Below are 9,935 nucleotides of genomic sequence, written 5' to 3' on the forward strand. Positions count from 1 at the left end.
TTGGTCACGCTTAAGCTTTGTCTTTTGGTCACGCTTCATGTGGGCTATGCTTCGTCATTTGCCGTGGCTTCGTCATTTGGTTATGCACCGTCGTGTGGGCTACGCTTTCGTCGTGTGTGCTACGCTTCGTCATTTGGTTATGAGCCGTCGTGTGGGCCTCCAAGGTAACACCTTGAAGCCCCCCAATCGTCCACGTCCACACGGACGATGGGTGGGCTTATGCCCCATGGCAACCGTCCCGTATGCCGTCCCGTCATTTGGTTATGTCGTCCCATCGTGTGGGCCTCCAAGGTAACACCTTGAAGCCCCCCAATTGTCCGCGTCCACACGGACGATGGGTGGGCTTATGCCCCGTGGAAACCGTCCCGTATGCGGTCCCGTCATTTGGTTATGTGCCGTCGTGTGGGCCTCCAAGGTAACACCTTGAAGCCCCCCAATCGTCCGCGTCCACGCGGACGATGGGTGGGCTTATGCCCCATGGCAACCATCCCGTATGCCGTCCGACGGGCCTCCAAGGTAAGAGATTGAAGCTTATGGTCGCGTCCGCGCAACCGTTGGGTGGGCTTATGCTTCGTCCCATGGCTACAAGCATGTGGCTTCGTCCCATATGCTTCGTGAGAACAAGGTAAGAGATTGAACCCCCCAATTGTCCGTGTCCGCGTGGACCATCCGTGGGCTTATGCACAAGTGTGTGACTTCGTCCGTGGCTTCATCCCGTGACCTTAAAGAGATTGATTGTGTTGCTAATCTTAAAGAGATTGATTGTGTTGTTAATCTTAAAGAGGTTGATTGTGTATCTATTTGTAAGTGTGTAGAGAAAGTTATGGCACCTAAAAGAGTGCTTAGAAAGAGAAAGAAATGTGTGTCACCTCATAGTAGTCGTGAAGTCTGTATGAAGCTACGTTCAGGATGTGTTCCTGGGCGGATCTTAGAGCAAGAAGCATCATCACGTTTGAGATCAGTGGACACTCCTTCAACAAAGAAAGGACGTGGTCCAAAAAGATGTGTCTACATTGATGACGAAGCACAAGTGGATGGGGACTCCAATACAATTGACGGGGTTGCGGAGCACACAGGTAGTCACTTATGTGTCCATTTCATTTACATATGATGCTTTGTTCAGTGTTATGTATTAAATATGATTGGTTTAATGCTACTTTTTTTTATTGTTACTTATTAATATATGCTCCTACAGAGACTAATGTGCAGCATGATAGTCTAGATGACAATTAAGAGGTGAGTGGTGATAGTGATCAAGGGGAGAATGATGATGAAAAAGAAAAGAAGCACTCAAGGAACTTAGGCAAGCAAGTCTCTCTAGGACTGATGAAGGATGTGCTGAGTCAATTTTATATAAAAAAGATGACGTTGCCTCCTCTTGTGCCTCTTTGCAGATTAGTGGCTCATGAGGCAGCTAGATTTGCTACGCATGATGCCCAGTGGTTGATTCCTTCCTTTGATTCCACTAGTTATCTTGAGACTATGGGACACTTCCTTATGTCAGTTGAAGATCCGAGAGGGGAGACCATGTCTGTGACAGCCAGCAATCTAGATGAATGGGGTCCAATATGGCGTCAAAGAAATGAGGATTTTGAGAGGGCTCTTGGAAGAGAGTGGCAAAACCTTAAGGGTAAAAAGTTCTTGGTTTGGGATGGAAACCACAGGCTTAAAATGTGGTGGAAACGCATCAAGGAAAGTAAGTTGTCCACTATACATGCAAGTATTGAATGTTCGTATCCCATTCTTATGTTTGTTGGTTTTCAATTACAGAGTACTCCGACTGTGCTCACTACCATGTTAGTGTACGGTGCCAATTCATTGAGGTGCCAAAGGCAAAGGAAGCAGAGCTACTACTCGCACTAGACACCAGCAACGCGTAAGTCTTCTTCCTTTAACTATGCTCCTCTTTGTAATATGTTACACTGTCACTTTTGTAGCAATAGTTTTTGTGCTCATGCATGGGAGTCTAAGGGTGAATGATACTATGTAGGATTCAAGGAGGGAGTTGATACTCATGAACCGCTTACCGCACCCACCACTGTAGAGGAGCAAGCAACCAAGGCTACCAAAGGTGCCACCCAGGGTATTCAAGGTAATCCAGGGAGAAAAAATGTGCCAGAGTCCTCTATGGCGCCCACCACCTCCTTTGTGCAGATTCATCTCTTGGTCGAGAGAATTGGGAGAGGCGACCTATGACCCGTTTAGTAGGTGAGAAGTCTTATATTAACTTGAAATTCGTGTATGATTATTAAAAATAAATTACTTTGAAATAATTATTGTAGGGTTCCAGTATCAAACATATGTCGATGCTCTATTAGTGGATGTGACCCAAATTGATAGATTTGCCCTTGATAGGTAGACATGACAACTACATTGCAAGAACATCAATTTACATGTTGCATATAGCATTGCATCATCGTTTACTTTGCATTAATGACTATGTTGTTTTGTGTATAGCATCAACAAGTTTTTGGCAACACAAAAGATGCATCTTTATAGCAAAGATGGAGTTCCATGTCAAGAGGTGGCTCGATTGATATTTGTGGATTTTCCTACGAGCTTGCTTGTGGATGCTCTAGGTCCCATCCCATTGGGTAAGTTATGCTTTCTATCACACAAGGTTTACATCAAACTCACTTCTCATATATCATAATGCCAATGTTGTTTGTAGAGGGCATGACTATTCCCAAGTGGAACACATTCTCAAAGGGTCTAGTTATGGGTTGTATGGACCTTGCTCGCGAGTATTTGGCCAACCATGGATTCTTAGTCACTATGTGCTTAGCAGAGCATATAGGTGAGTTTATTACGGATGCGGCAAGAGTGGGGTTTGTGCTTCACCGCACTTGGACACTCATGTGTGACTCCAAGGCTTATCGACATCCCGTTACTAGAGAGGCGGTAAGATAACAAAGTTGGATACGTTGAACGTATGGTTGTATGTTCTAAATAAAGTTTGTGTTACATTTACGAAACGCTACGACTATGTTTTGGATGTATTTGCGGGGTGTGGTGGTTTGGCGTGGGCCAGTGCAGAGGAGATGAGACATTGCATGTGTCTAGAAATAGATGATGTGCTCTATGGGGAGTGTTTGTCCACCATAGTGTGTGGACTGGTACCATGCTGAGAGAGTGTGTGTTTTTTTTTGGGACTCTAGACATTTCGTTTTGTTACTACTTTTATATATATGTTTATTATACACTTCATCATGTGACTATGCCCGATTTTGCCTAAGAGATTACATGCATTGGGATCTTTGATTTGTTTTTAGGAAGAGTGTACCTTGCGACTATTTGACACGAATATATTTTACTAGTTTTCCGTTCGTTTTTTTTTCTTGATGTGTGTTCATGTAAATGCAACGTGTCGTACTCCTTAAGTAAGACTATTTATATGCAGAATGGATATGTTGCACGAAAAAGCTCGAAAAAAAGAGATTAATTAGAAAAGAACGAAAATGAAAGCCCGCAAAAATAAAACCCCCATCATGATAGGCCTTTCTATGAGCTTACATGGCTTCCATGAATTGTAGGGCCATCCTATGAGTCTCATCTAGACATTCCAAGTACAAGAGATGGTGTTGCAGGGACTCGTCATCTCCCAAGTGTTCTTTGATAGCTACACGCAAAGACGGTAGCTCGAGTTCAACACAAAAGATGGCTTCTGTTCCATACACTGATTGGAAAGGGGTCTATCCTATAGTAGCCTTATGGGAGGTTATGTACATCCAGAGGGCCTCTGTAAGTCAATTGTCCCAATCACAACAATGTGCAACAATCGCTGTTGTCAGGATCAAATAGAGAATGTGATTGGTAACTTCGACTTGGCCATTGGATCTAGGATAATAGGGTGTGGACTTACGATGGTAGATCTTGTATAGCTTTGTTAACTCTTTCATAATTTTGTTAAGGAAGTACGTACCTCTGTACACTGATGAGCTCTAGAGGAATGCCAAAATGGGTGATGATATTCTCATACAAGAAGAAGGACATGTTGTTGCCATCATCCCGCTTCAGAGCTTTGGCTTCACACCACTTGGTTATGTAATCTGTACAGACCAAGATGTATCAATTCTAATTTCGTCTAATTGTGGCGAATCAATGGGACCAATGAAATCAATTCTCCACTTCTTGAACAGCTTTAGGGGAAGAATGGGTTACAGTGGCATCCCATTGGATTTGGTAGGCTTTCCCATTCTCTGACATGCATCACAACATTTGCAATAGTCATAGGTATCCTTGTGGAAGATTGGCCACCAATATCCTACAAGTAAGGCCTTTCTGGTTGTCACTTCTCCTGCAAATTTTCCACCACCAGAGGGCTCATCACGGCATGCTTTCAATACAATTTCAATCTCTTCTCCTACAATACATCTTCGAAATACCTTGTCTTTTCCTAACAAGGTGTAGGGGTCTGATTCCAAAAAAAGCTTGTTTTTCTCACGGTTGGAGATATCAAGGCATACTGTTGGGTTGCTAGGAGGTTGGCTATATCTGTGTACCATGGGATAATGGTTTCAACTAGAAACAAGGAAGCATCAAGAAGGTGTGGATTATCTTGCTCTTCCTCCTGATCCCTTTGAGGGATTCACGATAGATGATCAGCTAAGATATAAGAGCAACTGGGTTTGGTGACCACTTCAAAGTCAAACTCCTAAAACAGAAGGAGTCATCTCATTATTATTTCCTTCACATCGGCCTTGTTCATCAAGAATAACAGGGCCTCGCAGTCCACGTAGAATTTGAAGTGCATCGACAATAGATAGTGTCAAAACTTCTCCAAGGCAAACACCATTGCTAGGCACTCCAGCTCTGTCACTGTGTAGTTTCATTCTCTGTCGATTACTTTTCGGCTTGCATTATAGATAGGTTGATCTAATGAGGGGCCCTTTTGGGATAAGACTACACCTAGGCCTTCAACTGATGTGCATCAATATCCACATGGAACTCCTTTGTCCAATCAAGAGGTTGCAGGATGGGTGCTTCAATCAAACACTACTTCAGGGTATTGAATGCCTCGTCACAATTAATGGTCCAGGTAAACTCTGCATCTTTTCTTAGGAGCTTATGTAGGGGGGATGCTTTTGTTGCAAAGTGCACAATGAGCCTTCTATAATAGCCCACATGGCCAAGGAGTCCCCCCAATTGTTTAAGGTTAGTTGGTGCTGTTAAGGCAGCAATCTTCTTAATCTTGGTAGGATTTGTTGTTATATCCTATGTGCAGAGACAATGTGGCCTAGAAGAATGTCTGACAAGATGCCAACGTCACATTTGTCGGGATTGAGAGAAATCCCATACTCTCAACATCTGTCAAAGCAGTCTAGGTGTCCCCAATGCTCACGGATTAGGCTATAGACACAGAAGTCATCTAGGTACACATCAATGAAGTCATGCAGATGGTTTTGGAATGCAGCCATCATCACTTGTTGGAAGATAGCAAGAGTATTATAGAGCCCAAACAACATCACTTTGTAAGCATAGGTTCCCAATTCTATTGTGAAAGTTGTTTTTAATTTATCTTCTTCTCACTATCTGGACTTGATTATATTTACTGAATCCATCCAAGAGAGAATGGAGCTCATGGCATGCCACTACGTCCAACAGTTGGTCTATGAAAGGGATAGGGAAATGATCCTTCTTGGTCTTAGCATTTAGCTTTCAAAAGTCCACACATATTCACATCCTTTTGTTCTTCTTGGGTACTACCACAATGGGTGAAACCCATTCGCTATTGAATAGATAAACTGAGCCTCAAGAAGCTTCAATAATTTGGCTTTCACTAGGGCGGAGTAATTCAGATTCATGCGCCTCTGTCTTTTCCTCATAGGTTTGGCATCAAGCCCTAGATCAATGTGATATTGACATACTGTGGGATTAATCCCCTTTAGATCTTTGTAGTAACATGCAAACACGTCCAAGTTCTCCTTTAGTAGGTCTCGCAGGACCAATAGTTCCTATTCTAGAAGATTTATACCCACCTTCATGTGACATTCAGTACCTTTAGTAGGAGTTGAACTTAATAAAGAAATAAGGCAGAATTCTTACTAGGTGTGCTAGTATTTTACCCCCCTTTTAGAGCCAATGGATGCATCAGATTGGCGATCTAAGCAGCATAGAGGAGGGTATTGTTTTATACACGTTTTTGTCTATTAGAGTTATATCTTCTCATAATCCTAAAAGAAACTAACAGGCTTCATCTCTGTTAGTATTCTTCTACATTTTCTAATTCTTTTTTTGAGTATTCTTCTACGTCTTCAAATTTCTTTGAACCCCTTCTCTTCCATCTACTTCTTGTGAAATACGTGGGATCTAGAGCATGGCAGATGCGGAAGCTATGGAGGTTGAAAGAGGAAAAAGAAACTCATGAAGACATTGACCGTGACTAGGACAAATTGTTACACAAGTGAATTAGGTTCCAAGATTGAGACTTGGACTCATAAACACAATCTTGTGTATTGACATGAACATCACACTTTACTGGAAAGAAAAGAGTACTATCATTGCATTAGAAAAAGAGTGCAAGTACAATGCTTTATAGGAATTGATTGCTGGTACTTTCTCCTATTGTGCATAAGGGATTCTAGTCCTGAGCCCTCACTGCTTCTCACAAAGGGACTAAAGTAGGTGTGATTGCAAATATCTCAACACCCCTCCTCAATCACAACCAAAAGTACAAAGTGTGTAGAGGCTGTAGTGAAAGCAACACCTGCAAAGTGTGGGCACACCATAAACATGGAAAAAACACTAGAGGCTGTCACAGAAAAGGCTAAGTGTGGGTACCACAAACATGATGGACATCCAGAGGCTATAGCAGGGACCTCACAAAGTGTACAGAGGCTATAGTACAAGGATAACTAAGGAGTTTACAAGTTTATGTTTGAGGAATTAGGGCTAGGAAATACAAAACTAAAAAAGTCTATCTAAATAGAAGGACTGATGAGGTTTGTCCTTCTCCTGGTGGTCTTCTTCTTCTTCTTCTTCCTTTGCTCCATTTTCTTCTTCTTCTTTGACTGCAACTAGATAGGCCTTTTAGGACCTCTTTCTGGCGTGTCAGAACTTCTCAGTGTGTCTGGTCCTTTTGCAGAAGTCACAGAAGAGCTGATCCTTCTTGCCTTTGTACCTGTTGCCAACATATAATGCATGCTTATCTCTAGAGGTACTTGGTTCTTCCTTAGTTTTTAGCATCTTTTCCTCCTCTAACAGTGATGCCTGGATATCAACAAGTTTAGGATTTGGCATGTTGATTAAAGTTTTTGATACATTATTATATTTAGGAGGCAAACTCTTAAGTAGAACACCGATGCAAACATCTTCTTCCATTTTAATGTTGATTCTTGCAAGTTGGGTTAGAAGTCCTTCCATGTAATTTAGATGTGTGGCAAGTGATGTGCTGGACTTCATTTCAAGCCTGAAAAGCTCAATTAGGAGACCATACTTTGATGATTTAGACTGTGCACCGAACAAGGTGTTAAGTCTCTTCCATGTATCCTGTGAGGTCTCACACTTATCCACATGGTGGATATAGTTGTCGTCTAGCTCCAGTTTGATAATGGCCTGAGCCTTATCATCGTTCTTTTGCAAAGTGGCAGCAATATCTGCATCACGAGGCTTCTTTTCTTTTCCAGTGGTAATGGCGCAGAGGCCCTTCTTCATCAGGATCAATTTGATATGAGTCTGCCAGGTATGAGACCCGAGTCCTTTAAAACAGGCAGTTGAAGAATTTTTGCCCATGTTCGACTTGAGAGACCAGCATCAAATAAGCTTCAAATGGCTGAGAATAACCAAAAATGAGTTGATCTTTGTATGTGTCAAAAGACACAAGCAATGGTAGTGAAATATCAAAAGATATTAGTTTGAAATTTGATGTTTGTTGCTTGAGTTTGACTTGATGATCTTCAAAAAATCTTCATAGCTTTCCCTCCTTAATGATTTGATGGTTGAATACTTGCTGAAAACTTCATATTAGAGTGGCCTTGGCTTGGTTTAAGTGGCACGAGAGAGAAAATGAAGGAAAAATGAGCTTAAATGTAAGTGGTTATGGCTGTCCTGTCAAAACAGGGACCAACAACTAGTAAATGAGCTCCCACGTGCTCCATAGGTTGAATCTACTCAAACCCTTTGAGATAGAGGACCCTCACTAATGGATATAACTCCTCCTAAGAGGTTTTGTACTCACTATACTCCAGTTGAGAGATCTAAGCCTTCAAAGTGGTCGCTGTCAAAACTGCACCTAGATTTGGGAAAATGCAAATACCGGGCATGGTGTGCATCAATCTCCTTGATTTTTGTGCCAAGAAGTTGCGTCTTGATCTGAAGAAAAACTCTCAAGAATAAATCTTGAAGAGATATGGCCTGGTTGATGAGATATGGCTACTCTAACAGAGGTAGGTAGGTGCTGTCCACAGACACAGTTATGGCAACAACTTTGAAAAGAGGCAATACTGAAGCTATAGTTACCCAATCTCAATGATTGAGGTGCCAAGAAAGGATCTTTCTAAGTATAGAAACACTTCTCTAGGAAAAAGCTCAAAGAGATTTGGCTTGTGGAGAGAGATATGAAAGCTTCAAACTGACAGGGTGCTGCTGTCTATGGCTGCCATGGAAGCTTCATTGAAGGTAGGAATGCAAATGAAGTTGGAGATAGGGTCCAATACTCAAACTGAGCTGAGAAGAGATGGAAAGGAGCTGAGAGGAGTGAAAGGAGAGTTGGGCCAAGTGAATATCTCTTGTCTTTTGCAACATGGAGATAGTCACTCATATAGATCTGGCCAAATGTCAGGTTTTGAGAGTCTAATGCCAAGCCACAAACCTATATGGGCGCTCCTTTGCTTTTGTGTCTTTGGGTGGTGTGGTGAGAGGATTATCCTTGATCACCGCTCATGATACAATAGCATCTAAGGTGAGTGCCTAGTGAAAATTCTAGAGGTGACTACAATTGGTGGATGTAGTGAATATTTTAGAAGGTCACATGCTCAAGTAGTTTACTTGAAGGAGCAAGCATGGGGGCAAGTTATGGAGAGTTTGTCATGCCAATAGTGCTTATGCTTTGATGGATTCCTAGTGGATGAGCTAGCATATGGAACTGGAGGTTGTTTCCCAGTTGTCAACCTCTATTCGTTTTTTCTTGATGTTTCTAAAGTTTGCATTTTTACTTGGAGGTAAGTTATAAAAACGTTGTCCACCTTTTAAACTAAGCTACTCTATTCTATCTCAATAATTCCTTAAGTCATGGATTATTGATGCTTGGTATAATACTCCCTCTTATGAAGCTCCTGTTTCTAGTAGGGATCAAAAGATTTTGCTATTGTGCAAGCTTGCAAATACTATGATAGAGAGCAAGCCACGACAAGAAGTGAGATGGTCCCTTTGGCAGTCCACATTTGCATGTACAAATTACATAGTGGAGTGAGTGAAATTGGAGTAAGGAATAAAGATTACAAACAAACATGAGAAGCATGGTGGTTAGCTGGAAGAACTCTGAGTAGATAAAAGATAGATTGATGATAGCTTGGGAGGAGTCTTGCATTTATAGTTTGAGAAGGTGGTATGCTTGGGCACGTTCGACCATATTATGAACCTTCCACACTCGACCAAGGAATATTCCCTTTACCGTCAAGAAAAGGGCACTACCATAGACCCTTGTTAAGGGGGTAGTTGGGGTGAGACCCCCCAACATCATAGGCTTACAGAGGCCTTACAACTTAGAGCACCATAGATTATTGATGGCATCTTATGAATGTGGGTCATTGAGCATAACTAACACCCTCCCTCAATGTCCACCCACAGGTGAACTATATCCTTGGCCCAATGCAAACCTCTATAGCTAAATCTAAAGTAAATCCTTTATAAGATCTTTGGTGAAAATATATGCTCCATTTTCCTTCATTGGATAGTAGATAAACTCTACTATCCCATCCTTGATCTCATCACTCATA

General features: G+C 41.9%; 1 long non-coding RNA gene across 1 annotated transcript; it reads left to right on the top strand.

Moving 5' to 3' along the window:
- Positions 1-2,153: 2,153 nt before the first annotated feature.
- Positions 2,154-2,529, top strand: LOC148026052 (uncharacterized). Its single transcript, XR_015693053.1, has 3 exons — positions 2,154-2,208; positions 2,283-2,355; positions 2,458-2,529. It is a non-coding gene; the product is annotated as an uncharacterized LOC148026052 (long non-coding RNA).
- Positions 2,530-9,935: the final 7,406 nt, after the last annotated feature.

Source organism: Lygodium microphyllum, chromosome 14, assembly GCF_053477565.2.
Source record: "Lygodium microphyllum isolate KBCC chromosome 14, Lygodium_microphyllum_v1.1.10, whole genome shotgun sequence".
In the NCBI taxonomy this organism is placed as follows: Eukaryota; Viridiplantae; Streptophyta; class Polypodiopsida; order Schizaeales; family Lygodiaceae; genus Lygodium; species Lygodium microphyllum.